Source organism: Scyliorhinus canicula, chromosome 5, assembly GCF_902713615.1.
Source record: "Scyliorhinus canicula chromosome 5, sScyCan1.1, whole genome shotgun sequence".
Lineage (NCBI taxonomy): Eukaryota > Metazoa > Chordata > Chondrichthyes > Carcharhiniformes > Scyliorhinidae > Scyliorhinus > Scyliorhinus canicula.
In genome coordinates this window covers 215892894-215908487 of record NC_052150.1, presented here as the reverse complement: position 1 = coordinate 215908487, position 15594 = coordinate 215892894, and the positions used below count along the sequence as shown (strand labels likewise).

The window sequence follows — 15594 nt, the reverse complement described above, 5'->3', positions numbered from 1 at the left end:
CAATGGAGAGGGAGCGTTGCTCCCACCAGCCCAGTTTCTGTTTTGCTTTGGTAATTCGTTCCTCCCAGTTTTTGGTGCATGCCCCAGCCGCTCCGAACCATATCCCCAGCACTTTCAGGTAATCTGACCTGATCGTGAAGGGGACAAAGGATCGGTCGGCCCAGTTCCCAAAGAACATGGCCTCGCTCTTGCCGCGGTTTACCTTGGCTCCTGAGGCCAGTTCAAACTGGTCGCAGGTGTCCAAGAGCCTGCGTACAGACGCGGAATCCGAGCAGAAGATGGCGACGTCGTCCATGTACAGGGAGGCCTTGACTTGCGTGCCTCCGCTGCCTGGGATCGTCACCCCTCTCATGTCCGGATCCTTCCTGATGGACTCGGCAAAAGGTTCTATGCAGCACACAAACAGGGCCGAGGAGAGAGGGCAGCCCTGCCTGACTCCAGATTTGATCAGGAACTTTTCTGATTCCCACCCATTGATTGAGACTGCACTATAGATGTTTGTGTAGAGCAGTTTGATCCAATTGCGAATTCCCTCCCCAAACCCCATTTTGGAGAGCACATCCATCATGTAGGTGTGCGATATTCTGTGCCCCGCTTTGACACAGCTGTGACATACCCGTGGCTGCCCCCCGTAGTAGAGGTAGCCTCGGTTTCCTCCAATGGCGAAACTGGAGGGTGGGTGCAAGATGGTTCCATTGGCATTCTTTCTCAGGGTTACCTTGACCTGGTGCTCGCATGTCCAGATGCCGAAGGTGTCCTTTAGTTGCATGCTGTCACTTTTCAAGTCGACGTACCTGGCGAGGAACGTAAGCACATCAGACATGGGGACGTGGGGGTTGTACATGTGCAGCGTAACAACCCGTTTTCCCTGCGATGGTAGCGTGAACAGAGGCTCCGCAGTCAGGATAGACAGGGGGCTCTGGTTGCCTTTTTCTTTAAACACATCCAAGAACTTGATGCAATCAGCTACATTCCTGAAGGTGACATCGAAGTAACCGTTGTTGGGGAAATCTTGCAAGGCGAAGATATCTGTTGGTTGAAACCCGCAGCAGTCGATCAGTACCCGCTTCACGAAGAAGATTCGATCCACAGGCGACTTCCCTTCCGACTTCCTGACTGTGACTCGGACAGTGTTTCGCACTCCCCAGCCTGGTGGTCGGGATGCAGCAGTGGTCATAGCTCCGACGTTGGCTCTTGACTGTACCGGCGTTAGGCCCAAACCAAGGTTTAGGCCAGCATGAAGATCCACCAATAGCAGCCGAGCTCAAACGTCTCTTCAGTCTTCAGTCTCTCCAATCCACGATCGACATCAAGATCGAATCCTTAGCTTCCCCCGATCAAGTGCGCTACACTTGATCTTAGCCAAAAGGCCGAGAAGCGAGCATTTGCAGGTAATGAAATCATTACAGATGCAGGGAGAGGGATAATCAGAGGTTAAAGAGGTGTGAATTGTGAATAAAGAGGTGAATTGACAGCTTTTTAACCTGTGATTATCCCTCTCCCTGGATGTGTAATGATTTGATTAGCTGCAAATGCTGGCATTCCAAGCATTGTCCAGCATCTCTGACTTTGTGTATATAAATGTTTCTGGAAGATACGTCTCCATTCACCTGAGGAAGGAGGTGCGCTGCGAAAGGTGGTGTTTGAAAGAAAGCTGTTGGACTTGAACCTGGTGTTGTAAGAAGAGGCATGAAGTAAGAGATTGTATGAAGTAGGCTTGAGCTGTTTTTAGACTTTGAAATTCCCCATAAAGGGGGTGTGTGCACCATTCCTGGAGGTACTGCAATACCAGGTTGATGCGTGGAGTGGACGGAGCAAGCCCCTATTCCATCTCCCTGCTCCAAAAATCAATTTAATATATGGTCCCCAGATAAGGGACGTATCAGATATTAAACTGATAAGAACAGATACTACACTTGATCTTAGCCAAAAGGCCGAGAAGCGATGCCGGTGCCGCTCTTGCATTGCCCGTGTCCCATATGCTTTCCCTTTTTTACAGCAGGCTGACAGCATTCAAAGACTTTTCGATGTAAGCATTGAAACTTTCACTCTTGGCATATTGCTCCTGGCCTTTCTCATTGGAACAGGAGATTCATATTGACAGAACTTGCCTCTTTTCCCCTTTTTCCGTCAGACTGCATGACAGTTATTTAGATGAACAGTACGCCACCAATCGGATGGGAGAGGATGACTCTCCCAATCAGATGGGAGAGGATGGTGCCGAATCTCATACGTCATTGTGACAGGCTGCTGCTGCGGAACAACCTTTTGAAAACACTTGAAAACGTCTTGCTAGTGAGAATGCAGCAGCAGCAACCAACTGGCCTGGTGCCACTCGCCCTGCCTTTTCCCCGTAGCCCTGCAAATATTTTCCCTTCAGATAATTATCCCATTGTCTTTAGAAAGTCAGGCTTGAAACTGCCCGCAGCACACTCTCAGGCAGTGCATTGCAGAGTCGAACCACTCGGGCCGGACAAAAAGATTTCTCCTCGCGTTCAAAGGCTGTATCATGAAAGGAATTCTGCTAGCCCAAGTCTCGCTCATGTGATACTGGTTTCGGCTTGTTAAACGAGGCCTTCTTGTAACCATTGTGTGAGAACAGTCAATGTTTAAGCCATCAGCACGATTATTGGCAATCATTGCCTTTTCCCTGTAGCTCTGCAAATATTTTCTGTGCAATTCGGATACTTCAACCAGCTCTTTAATTAAAGTTTATCCAGGTGTCTTTATTTATGAGGAGAACAAAGTAGAAGACAGATATAATAATAATATAGTTAACCCATAAATTACCCACTATACTTACAAAAAACACCCAGGATTCGACTCTACTTCCTGTAAAGGTGATTTGGTAAGCTGCAGTCCGATCCCGGAGTCCCTCTGGTTCCACTTTGTGGGCTGTTTAGCACAGGGCTAAATCGCTGGCTTTGAAAGCAGGCCGGCAGCACGGTTCGATTCCCGTAACAGCCTCCCCGAACAGGCGCCGGAATGTGGCGACTAGGGGCTTTTCACAGTAACTTAATTTGAAGCCTACTCGTGACAATAAGCGATTTTCATTCATTTTTCATAAAGGTGATTCTCGCTGGCTGTTGCTTGCTTGCTTCCTTCCTTCTGGTCTGGTCAAGGTCACCTCACACAACAAGCTTCAAGTCTTTTGCTTCGAGTCTTTTCCTTTCCTGTCTAGAAAATGCCCTTGTTGCTACCCAGCTGCTTTGTCAGCCTGCCCTTGGCCTTCGGCCAATGGAGTCTCGAGACAGGGTCTCAGTGCCCAATGGTCTGGTTGATGACCTGTTGACAGGGTACCTGAGCCCGCCTTGGGAGGATGATTGCTTGATGGGAACTGTGAACAATAGGCCAATGCATCTTAAGTAGGAGCGACTATCAGTTGGTATATCAGGTATATCAGGAATTGTGGACAATAGGCCAGTGAATCTAAAGTAGCAATGGTAATTACTTGATGGGTTATTCAGGAGCTGCTTCAGACAGACTTGTGTTTTGTATATTCGAATTCTGGCTTCTGCAGACTGGTTTTAAAGTGCTCAATTCTTTAATTTAAGAGATCCAATTTAATTGGTCTTAAAACTAGAACCTGATTATTACTACAACTTTTAGTATTGACACTAACCTTTCAAATACAAACATTGAAAAAATAATATTGCTAAAGTTCCCAAAGTGTTTCAATATATCTGCTGCTCCATTATGAATACTTTTGAACTTGGCTTCACACCAGATAGCCAATATCCTGCATAAGGGTGATCAAAGGATTATACTGGAGACAGTCCCATAGCACTTACCTTTAGCATGTCTGCAACCTGCTAAATGGCCTTACTCTTAAATCACAATATCGGTTTTGCACTGATAAAAGTAATCCGAAACACTTATTAACAGAACTAGAAAATCTATAAGAGAGTTTGGGAGAAATTAAATCCAAATTACATGTAACTTGTGAAACAGCATTCACGGCTAATGCTAAATAGGTACTGCAGAAAGATTGCACCTATAGTTTCAGTGCGTCTCACTACTTGGAAGCATATTTTAAAATTGAATATTCTCAATAACAACTTACCGTTGAAGCTCGCAGACTGTTATGACTGCAAGTTGTAAATATTCTAAAATATAAACATTAGGAATGAAAATTGCAGTGTGATATCTCATTTGTATTGCTTTTTTTTAAATGTTTATTCTTTCATGGGATATTGCAGTCCCTGGCAAGGCCAGCATTTGTTGCCCATTTCTCTTGAGCTCTTGAGCTTCTTCGATCATTTCAGGACAGTTAAGAGTCAACTATGTTTCTGTGGATCTGGAGTGACAATGTAGGCAAATTTCTTTCCCTGAAGGACATTAATAAACCAGAGGGGTTTTATGACAGTTGATAGTTTTGTGGTCACCACAACTGTATCTGTAAGAGAGTTTGGGAGAAATTAAATCCAAATTACATGTAAATTGTGAAACAGCATTCATGGCTAATGCTAAATATGTACTGCAGAAAACAGTGAGAGAGTTTACTGCAAAGTTGAAGGGAGCCTTTGCTGCAGCAGCCACTGTAAGCATGCAAGCGGGGGAAGGGCTGCTGCAAGCTGGAAGGCTCCAGATGGAGGAGCTGAAGGCGTTTATTAGAGGCAAATTCTGCCGGCAGAGGAAGAAAATACATGAGGATGGTTCAGAAGCCATCGAAGGAGCTGTGGCACCCTTGAAGAGTTCTCTGGAACGGGTGGAGAGGTGTTTGGAGATTCGGGAGATCGAAGGAGTGATCTTGGACCACAGCGATCATATGGTGGCTCTGGTGGTGGAGGTGGGTCTCCTAGGGGACCTGTGTAAAACGTTGAGGGCAAAGGGGAGGAGCAGGAGAATGCCTCGAGAAGCCAGAACCTGTGAATAGTGGGCCTCTCTGAAGGAGTGGAAGGTGTGAGTGCCACGAGGTATGTCTGGAAGATGCTGGTGGGGCTGGTGACAGAAGGGGTGCTAGTTAAGGTGCCTTAAGTGGAGCGAGCGCATAGGTCCCCGAGGCAGAAGCCTAGAGCTTGTGGAGAAAGAGAAGATTCTGCAATGAGCCGGGGAGAAGCGTACCTGCGTCTGTGAGGGGAATAGCGTCCGGATTTATCAGGACATCGGAGCGGAGTTGGCAAAGCGGCGGGCAGGCTTCAACAAGGCCAAGGCAATGTGTACCGGCGCCAGATCAGGTTGGGGTGCTCTACCCGGCCAAATTATGGGTGATGTTCAGAGGCTGCGAGTATTATTTCGAGACCCCAGAAGCGGACGAAGACTTCATTAAGGAGCATAAACTGGGAGAGAACTGAACGGACAATGCTTGGGAACTGGGGTACTGACACTTTTTAATGGTAGGCAGCATGTTTGAAGTGAAGGTACGGATTGGGGGATTTTTGTCCTTTGGGGAGGGGCGGGGTGGGGGAGGGGGGTGGAGTTGCTGTTAAATGTTGAGATTGTAAGGTATTGTAGGGGGGAAGAGTTTATGTTCCCATCGCCCTTTCCAGTTTTATGGGACTGTTTGTGTTTAACATTTGTTTGTTTTCTTTTGGAGAAGGCTGCTTAGAGTCCTTGTTTGGGTGAGGAGGGTAGGGTCAGCAGGGAGACTTCCTCCTTGATCTGAGGAGTGCGGGAGGGGGGAGGGGAGGGGCATTTGGGCAGGGGCAGCCGTGCTAGCAGGTTATGCTGGTGAAGGAAGCAAGGTGGTGGGGGAGAAGGCCGAGAGGGGTGGCCAGGAAGAATGGGGGGAAGTGGGGGAGGGGGAGAGAGGAGGGGAGGTTGTTGCGACGTGGCAGGGGCTGAGAGATGATGTGGTCAGGGGCGGAGGAATGGGCCATTTGGGATGGGCTAGGTATAGGGTGGAATTAAGGGGACGGGAGTTAAGTAGGGAAGATGACGGACTGTAGAGGGGTTTGGAGGTGCAAGCCTCCGGTAAGGCTGGTAACGTGGAATGTGGGGGGGACTGAATAGGCCTGTTGAAAGGTTACGGGTGTTCACGCACATCGGGAGCTTGAAAGCGGGTGTAGTCTTTCTCCAGTAGCCGCGTGTCTGTGTGAAGGAACAGGTTAAGTTAAGGAAGGGGTGGGTCGGGCAGGAATTTCACTCGGGGTTTGAGTTGAAATGGATGGGAGTGGCGATTTCAATGAGCAACAAAATGGGAACAAATTGTCACGAGTAGGCTCCAATGACGTTACTGTGAAACGCCCCTAGTCGCCACATTGCGGCACCTGTTCGGGAAGGCTGGCACGGGAATTGAACCCGCGCTGCTGGCATTGTTCTGCATTACAAGCCAGCTGTTTACCTCACTGTGCTAACCCGCTCTGCTCTGCTAATCCAGCCCTTACCATCCCCATCCAAACAACAACATGACTGTCTAGTGAGCAAGACAGTAGAGGTGGACAGAGAATATTCAAGGGTGCCCACTGTGGGGGAGTCAGCGAGGAGGAAAAGGTTGCAGGGGCAGTTTGACAGGCTGACAACGGGGAGGGCGGTAGGGCAACTGTGCAGGGCAAGAGGGGTGCAGTATGAGTATGGGGAGAAGTCGAGCCGCATGCTGGTGCACCAGCTGCGGAAGCAGGCCGCATACAGGGAAATATTGAAGATACGGACTGGGCACAGCCAGTGGATGGCAGGGGTGGAGGTGTCGGGGGATGTTGTTAGCGGGGGAGGGGGGGGGGGGGATGTTCTGCTGATGTGGGAGGGACTTGAAATAGGCACTGGAAAGGAGATCGACGGTGGAGGCAGCCAAGAGGCGGGCCAAGAATGGCGCGACGCACGGGCCGGAGACCGGCCCGAGAAAGGCTATGGCTGAGCAGCGTTGTGGGGGGGGGGGGGGGGGGATGGTTGCGCCCCCCAACCAGGCTGATCACCTGGAACGTCAGGGGACTGAATGGGCCGGTTAAGAGGAAGCGGGTGTTCGCGCACTTGCGGGCTTTGAGGGCGGATGTAATTATGTTGCAGGAGACACATCTAAAGTGTCTGACCAGACCAGGCTAAGGAAGGGCTGGATTAGCCAGGTCTTCCACTCGGACTTGGACTCGAATTCCAGGGGGTAGCAATCATGATCAACAAGCAGGTGCAATTTGAGGCGGAGGGCATAGCCGCAGACAGGGGGGGCAGATACCTGATGGTACGGGGCAGACTGGAGGGGAGAAGAGTGGTGCTGGTGAATATATATGCCCCGAACTGGGATGACGTGGACTTCATTAAAAGAGTGCTGGGGAAGATCCCGGACCTTGGGTCTCGCAGGCTAATAATGGGGGGTGGGGAACTTTAACATGGTCTTTGATCCGGCTCTGGATCGGTCGTGTCCCAGAACGGGTAGACTCCCAGCAATGGCAAGGGAGCTGAAAGGGTTTATGGAGCAAATGGGTGCAGTGGACCCCTGGAGAGCCAGACAGCCGACAGGAAGGGGCTACTCGTTTTACTCGCACGTCCATAAAGTATATTCTAGGATAGATTTCTTTGTACTAAGCAGGGATTGTATAGGGGAGGTAAAGAACACGGAATATTCGACAATTACTATCTCAGACCATGCCCCGCACTGGGTAGACCTGCAGATCGGGGGTTGAACTACCAATGCCCGCAATGGAGGCTAGACGTGGGACTGCTGTCGGAGGAGGGGATCTGCGAGAGGCTTCGGAGGTGTATGCAAAATTACTTGAATGACATGGGGGAGGTCTCAGCGGCGACCCTGTGGGAGGCTCTAAAGGCGGGGGAAGCTGATCTCAATTGGGGCCCACAGAGCCAAGGCTGACAGGGCAGAGATAGATAGATTGGTCAGGGAAATGGGTCGGATAGATGAAGAACACGCGGAGTCCCCGGGGGAGGTTTTACTCAGGGAGAGGCAGAGACTACAGGTAGAAATGGGGGCACTATCCACGAGTAGGGCCGTGGAACAGCTTAGGAAGGCGAGGGGTGTGGTGTACGAGCATGGGGAAAAGGCGAGCAGACTGTTAGCGCAGCAACTCAGGAAGAGGGAGGCGGCCAGGGAAATAAGTAGAGTGATGGATGGAGAGGAGCGCAAAGTGGAGGACCCGGCAGAATTGAATAAGGTATTCCTGGACTACTATCGCAAGCTGTATACTTCGGAGCTGCCGGAAGAACCGGAGGAGATGAAAAGGTTTCTTGACGGGTTAACATTCCCAACAGTAGGTGGGGGGGCGGGGGCGAGTGGATGAGCTGGGGGCCCCGATTAGAGTGGAGGAGGTATTGGGGGGCCTAAAGGCCATGCAGTCGGGGAAAGCCCCGGGGCCGGATGGATACCCAGTAGTTTTATAGGAAGTTTTCTGAGCTGGTGGGCCCGGTCTTGGCGAGGGTTTTTAATGAGGCAAAGGACAGAGGGACCCTGCCGCCGACAATGTCGCAAGCCGCTATATCACTGATATTGAAGCGGGGTAAGGACCCGGAGGCGTGCAGGTCCTACAGGCCAATCTCCCTGATTAATGTTGACGCCAAGCTCCTGGCAAAGGTACTGGCAGCTGGCGGCCAACCTGAGAAGATTACTTAATGTGATAATGATGCCCCCGGCGGGCAGGGAGGTGTGAATTCATTTCTTTATTCACAATTCACACCTCTTTAACCTGTGATTATCCCTCTCCCTGGATGTGTAATGATTTGATTACCTGCAAATGCTGGCATTCCAAGCATTGTCCAGCATCTCTGACTTTGTCTATATAAATGTTTCTGGAACATACCTCGCCATTCACCTGAGGAAGGAGCTGCGCTCCGAAAGCTCGTCTTTGAAACAAACCTGTTGGACTTTAACCTGGTGTTCTAAGACTTCTTACTGTGCTCACCCCAGTCCAATGCCGGCATCTCCACATCATGCCTCTTCTGTTCATTCTCCAATCTGGACAAGTGAACACCAGGTCAACCCCCACATCCCGTGTCTGATGTGCTCACGTTCCTCGCCAGGTACGTCGAGCTGAAAGGTAGCAGCGTAGAACTGAAGGACACCTTTGGCATCTGGATAAGTCAGCACCAGGTCAAAGTGATCTTGAGAACGGACGGCAATGGAACCATCCCTCCCTCCAGTTTCACCATTGGAGGAAGCCGCGGCTACCTTTATTATGCGTGTATTAGCCACGAGTGTGTCGCACCTGTGGCAAAACGGGACACGTTGCCGACAACAGAAATGAAAATGGCTTATTGTCACGAGTAGGCTTCAATGAAGTTACTGTGAAAAGCCCTTGTCGCCACATTCCGGCACCTGTTCGGGGAGGCTGGTACGGGAACTGAACCGTGCTGCCGGCCTGCTTTGGTCTGCTTTCAAAGCCAGCGATTTAGCCCAGTGTGCTAAACCAGCCCAACTGCAGCGTCACCTTCTGACTGCAGGCAGGAGGGACACATGACAAAGGACTGTAAGGAAGACAAGTACTGCAAGTTCTGGGTGAGTGTGCTTATCACTCACTTGGCTCTGTTTCTCGTTCTAAGCTCTGGAGTCGCCAAGTGCCGTTAAAACACCGCCACAGGCTTCAAGGTGAAGTTCAAAGCAATAAAACCGTACACCAATTAGTAAGTCCAAACAACTAGAGTTTATTATAATACAATTATAATAACTACCCATGCACACACTAAAGGATTAAACTTACTCCTACCGCTAAACAACTAATACTTATCTCGAAGGAACTGCGAGGTCAGGGAACAAGGCCTCTTGCTCTGCTCTGGTCTGCAGACTTCGGATTGCTATCAATTGCCAAGGGTGTCAGGAGTGCCTATCTCTGGTAGCGGTCGTCGTCGTTAGGCACTTACTTGTTGGTGGCTGCTGCTCGACGGCTGTAGTAAATGACAGGAGCCCGGAGACAGGAGACTGAACCATGTGTGGGACCTTTCTTTTATAGGTCCCAGGGGGTCCGCGCCCCTTTGGGCGGACTCCCTTACCTGCTTGGAATCGATTGGGTCTCTTCCCAATCGATATGTTTGAACCCCCCAATCCTAGGGCAGTTCCTTGGTTGCTGGAGCGGTTCTTGGGACCTTTTGTTTTGGGCTTCTCTGGCGCCTTCCATAGAATGTATCGGTTTGTGCTTAACTTGTGTCCATTGTATCTGGGGATCGCCCGGTATTGCCTCATTAGTATGTTAACGGGTTTTCTTTCACAGTGCTGTCTGGTCTCTGCAGCAGTCAAAACCGGTTTCTGCAGTCGTCCCAATACACAATCGCCTTGCAAGCAGCTTGCTTTCCAACATGTCCATTTTCCCTGCATTCCTTGCAATTATTCCATTTTGTGTTGGGCAGTGGCCACCCCAGGTGGCTACAAACCTGTGTGGGGAGGCCGGCCATCTTTACAGAGCCTGCCCAAAACGTGGGGCAAACTATGCGCAAATCAACAGCGGTGGAGTCAAAAAGGCAACCACACAGGAGGTTCAGGCACCCAACATCGACAAAGACACCACACCACCTCCAAGAGGTGAAGGGCCAGCAAGCCTCTCTCTACACCTCGGAGGCCTCCAAGGTTATCTTCCGGTCCAGAGTCCGCACCGTGGAGCAGGATGAAACGTGCTCACGCTTCTTCTTCCAAAAGGTGCACAGGGACACCTCTGTGATCAGCAGCCTGAAGGAACAAGATGGCTCTGTAAAGACATCGCAGTCTGACATACTGAGGATCAGTCAATCCTTGTATGCTGACTGTATGATCTGAAGCCAACAGACAGCACTGTTACCCAGACCTTCCTGTCGTCTATCACGGAGGTCTTGGACGACAACGAGGGGGAAAACCTGGACAAACCACTAACTCTGGACGAGCTGACAAAGGCCGTCAAGTCCTTTGAGACGAGTAAAACTCCCGGAAGCGACGGCTTGCCGGCTGAGTTGTATTTGGCTCTGTGGGACTGGATGGGCCCAGACCTGCTGGAAGTGTACGAGAGTATGCTTCTGGAAGGCAGCATGTCAGAATCCATGAGGAAAGGCATCATCACCCTCATCTACAAGCAGAAGGGGGAAAGGGAAGAAATTTGTAATTGGTGACCTATTTCACTGTTAAATGTGGATTACAAAATCTTAGCCAAAGTCATCGCCAATCGGGTCAAGTCTGCTCTGTAGTCGGTGATCCACCCCGACCAGACCTGTGCTGTACCTGGCAGGAAGATCTCTGACAGCCTCGCGCTGCTCAGGGATACGATCGCCTACGTGCAGGACAGGAGGGTGGACACCTGCCTCATCAGCCTTGATCAGGAGAAGGCTTTTGACAGAATATCGCACACCTACATGATGGATGTGCTCTCCAAAATGGGGTTTGGGGAGGGAATTCGCAATTGGATCAAACTGCTCTGCACAAACATCTATAGCGCAGTCTCAATCAATGGGTGGGAATCAGAAAAGTTCCAGATCAAATCTGGAGTCAGGCAGGGCTGCCCTCTCTCCTCGGCCCTGTTTGTGTGCTGCATAGAACCTTTTGCTGAGTCCATCAGGAAGGATCCGGGTATGAGAGGGGTGACGATCCCAGGCAGCGGAGGCACGCAAGTCAAGGCCTCCCTGTACATGGGCGACGTCGCCGTCTTCTGCTCGGATCCCGCGTCTGTACGCAGGCTCTTGGACACCTGCGACCAGTTTGAACTGGCCTCAGGAGCCAAGGTAAACTGCGGCAATAGCGTTGCCATGTTCTTTGGGAACTGAGCCGACCGATCCTTTGTCCCCCTTCACAGTCAGGTCAGATTACCTGAAGCTGGGGATATTGTTCGGAACAGCTGGGGCGTGCACTAAAAACTGGGAGGAGCAGAACAGAATGTGGGAGCAACGCTCCCTCTCCATTGCGGGCAAAACCCTGGTCATCAGGTGTGAGGTACTCTCGGTGTTACTGTACGTGGCGCAGGTCTGGCCCATCACTCGGACCTACGCCGCAGCAGTCACCCGGGCCATCTTCAAATTCATTTGGAGATCCAAGATGGACCGGGTCCGAAGAGACATAATGTACAAGCCTCTAGATAAAGGAGGGAGGAACGTACCCAACGCCGCCCTCATCCTGATGGCCACCTTTGTGTGCAACTGCATTAAGCTGTGCATAGACCCCGGGTATGCAAACACCAAGTGTCACTACATACTGAGGTTCTACCTGTCCCCGGTGTTACGAAGGATGGGCCTGGCCTCATTGCCGCGGAACGCTCCAAGCAGTTGGACCGTACCGTACCACCTATCCTTCGTGGAAAAGTTTTTGAAGAAAAACACCTTTGACCACAAAGCAATGAAGCAGTGGTCAGCACGTAATGTCCTCGAGACCCTCAGGGAAAAGGAGACTGTGGAGGATGTTGGATGGTTCCCTGAGCAGACTGTCAGAGCCATCTGGCAGAATGCCTCATCACCAGAACTTTCAAACAAGCACCAAGACCTCGCTTGGCTGGTGGTGAGAAGGGCCCTCCCTGTCAGATCCTTCATGCACACCCGAAGGCTCAGCATCAATGCACGCTGCCCTCGGAGTGGTTGTGGGGGAAATGAAACAGTCACACACCTCCTTGTGGAATGTGCCTTTGCAAAACAGGTCTGGAGTGAGATGCAGTGGTATCTGTCAAGGTTCATCCCGAGCAGCTCTGTGACACAGGACTCTGTGCTCTATGGACTGTTTCCAGGGACCCACACCGAGACAGATATCAACTGCTGCTGGAAGGTCATCAACTCGGTGAAAGACGCTCTTTGGTCTGCCCGAAACTTGCTGATCTTCCAGTGCAAAGAACTGTCCTCGACCGAGTGTTGCAGACTGGCACATTCCAAGGTCCAGGACTACGTGCTGAGGGACGCACTCAAGCTTGGGGCAGCTGCCGCCAAGGCGCAATGGGGGAAGACCACAGTGTAAGGTCTTACCACCAAATGTACACCGAGGGGTTGGTAACAGTGTAAAACCCCTCGGTCCGGGTCTTTCAACACCACAATGTATGAAAGAAGCAAAACAATGTAAATATTTAAGAATGAACTGTAACTTAAAGTAGGATATGTGTGTAACGTTATCCCAATTGAATTGAAGAAAGACAAATGAATGTAACTCAGATGGAAATGTACAGTCAAGATAATTTGAAATGTTCTGTAAAGTTTATTATAAGTTTTATGAATTAAGTATATTTTTTTGAAAAAAAAAATCTATTCTTATCAGTTTAATATCTGATACGTCCCTTATCTGGGGACCATATATTAAATTGATTTTTGGAGCAGGGAGATGGAATAGGGGCTTGCTCCGTCCACTCCACGCATCAACCTGGTATTGCAGTACCTCCAGGAATGGTGCACACACCCCCTTTATGGGGAATTTCAAAGTCAAAAAACAGCTCAAGCCTACTTCATACAATCTCTTACTTCATGCCTCTTCTTACAACACCAGGTTCAAGTCCAACAGGTTTGTTTCAAACACCAGCTTTCGGAGCACAGCTCCTTCCTCAGGTGAATGGCGAGGTATGTTCCAGAAACATTTATATAGACAAAGTCAGAGATGCTGGACAATGCTGGTAACGGCGCCGTTGCCGCTCCCTCCAACGAGGTATACCACGAACCCGGTGGTGGTGGCTACCCTCAAAATTTGGGGGCAATGGAGGCGGCACAGGGGGGAGGTGGGGGCCTCGATGGGATGCCCGATACGAGGGAACCACCGGTTTGTTCCGGGGAGAATTGATGGCGGGTTCCTGAGTTGGCACAGGGCAGGTATCAGGAGATTGGGGGACCTGTTTATAGACGGGAAATTTGCGAATCTGGGTGAGCTGGAGAGGAAGTTCGGGCTCCCCCCGGGAACGCCTTTCGGTACATGCAGGTGAGGGCGTTTGTCAGGCGACAGGTGGCGGGGTTCCCTCTGCTGCCGACGCGTGGGGTCCAGGACAGGGTGCTCTCGGGGGGTGTGGGTTAGGGAGGGGAGGATCTCGGCGGCGTACCAAGTGATGCAGGAGATGGACGAGGCCTCGGTTGAGGAGTTGAAGGGTAAATGGGAGGAGGAGCTGGGTGAGGAGATTGAGGAGGGGACGTGGGCGGACGCCCTGGGGAGGGTGAACTCCTCCTCTTCTTCTGCGAGGCCTTGGCCTCATACAGTTTAAGGTGCTGCACAGGGCTCACATGACCGGGACAAGGATGAGCCGGTTCTTTGGGAGCGAGGACAGGTGTATTAGGTGCTCTGGGAGCCCAGCAAATCATGCCCATATGTTCTGGGCATGTCCAGCATTGGGGGAATTTTGGAAGGGCGCGCGCGGCAGGGACGGTGTCGAGGGTGGTAGGATCCAGGGTCAATCCGGGCTGGGGGCTCGGAGTATTTGGGGTTGCGGAGTAGCCGGGAGTGCAGGAGGTGAAAGAGGCCGGTGTTCTGGCCTTTGCGTCCCTGGTAGCACGGCGGAGAATTCTTCTTCAGTGGAAGGACGCGAGGCCCCCAAGCGTGGAGGCCTGGGTCAATGACATGGCAGGGTTTCTCAAGCTAGAGAAGGTGAAATATGCCCTAAGGGGATCAGTGCAGGGGTTTTTCAGGAGGTGGCAGCCATTCCTGGACTTCCTGGCAGAACGATAGAAACAGGCCAGCAGCAGCAGGGGGGGGGGGGGGGATGTTTTGTTGTTTTGTACTAAAGGGACATAGTTGTTCTGTGCCAATGTCGGGCATTAATTCATTTCCTCTTCTGTGTATACACGGGGGGGGGGGGGGGGGGGGGGTTTCCTGTCCTGTCTATTGAAGGGACGGGCAGATGTTTTGGGGGAATGATGGGTGTTCGGTTATCTCTTCCGCTGTGTATGCGGGGGGGGGACTGGTCTTTGTTTTTAAAAAAAATTCTGTCGATTTGTTGTTGATTTTATACATAAATTTGAATATAAATTATTTTTTTAAAAAAACAATAGGCGCGTTTACCCACTCCCACGCCGGGTGGGAGAATCACGGGAGGGCCAATCTGGCACCCCCTGCGATTCTCCCACCCACCCCCAAAATGGCGTGTCCCGTTTTTCACAGCGGCCCGCGATTCTCCGGGCCGGATGGGCCGAGCGGCCTGCCGTTCACGACCTGTTCACGCTGGCGGCAACCACACCTGGTCGCTGCCGACGTGAACAGCGTGCCAAATGCTCGTTTGAGGCTTGTGGGGGGCGGAGAGGGGAGTTACATGTAACTTGTGAAACAGCATTCACGGCTAATGCTAAATATGTACTGCAGAAAACAGTGAGAGAGTTTACTGCAAAGTTTGCTGCAGCAGCCACTGTAAGCATGCAAGCGGGGGAAGGGCTGCTGCAAGCTGGAAGACTCCAGATGGAGGAGCTGAAGGCGTTTATTAGAGGCAAATTCTGCCGGCAGAGGAAGAAAATACATGAGGATGGTTCAGAAGCCATCGAAGGAGCTGTGGCAACCTTGAAGAGTTCTCTGGAACGGGTGGAGAGGGGTTTGGAGATTCGGTGCCTTAAGTGGAGCGAGCGCATAGGTCCCCGAGGCAGAAGTGGGGGGGGGGGGGGGGGGAGGGGGAGAGAGGAGGTTGTTGCGACGTGGCAGGGGGTGAGAGACGATGTGGTCAGGGGCGGAGGAATGGACCATTTGGGATGGGCTAGGTATAGGGTGGAATTAAGGGGACGGGAGTTAAGTAGGGAAGATGACAGACTGTAGAGGGGTTTGGAGGTGCAAGCCTCCGGTAAGGCTGGTAACGTAGAACGTGGGGGGACTGAATAGGCCTGTTGAAAGGT

The 15594-nt window shown here is 51.2% G+C and overlaps 1 non-coding gene and 1 pseudogene across 1 annotated transcript; one reads left to right on the top strand and one right to left on the bottom strand.

The window, feature by feature from the left end:
* Nucleotides 1-1755: 1755 nt before the first annotated feature.
* LOC119966698 lies at nt 1756-1946 on the bottom strand. The gene has a single exon (XR_005460816.1). It is a non-coding gene; the product is annotated as a U2 spliceosomal RNA (small nuclear RNA).
* An 11079-nt stretch (nt 1947-13025) lies between these two features.
* Nucleotides 13026-13199, top strand: LOC119966703 (annotated as a pseudogene).
* Nucleotides 13200-15594: the final 2395 nt, after the last annotated feature.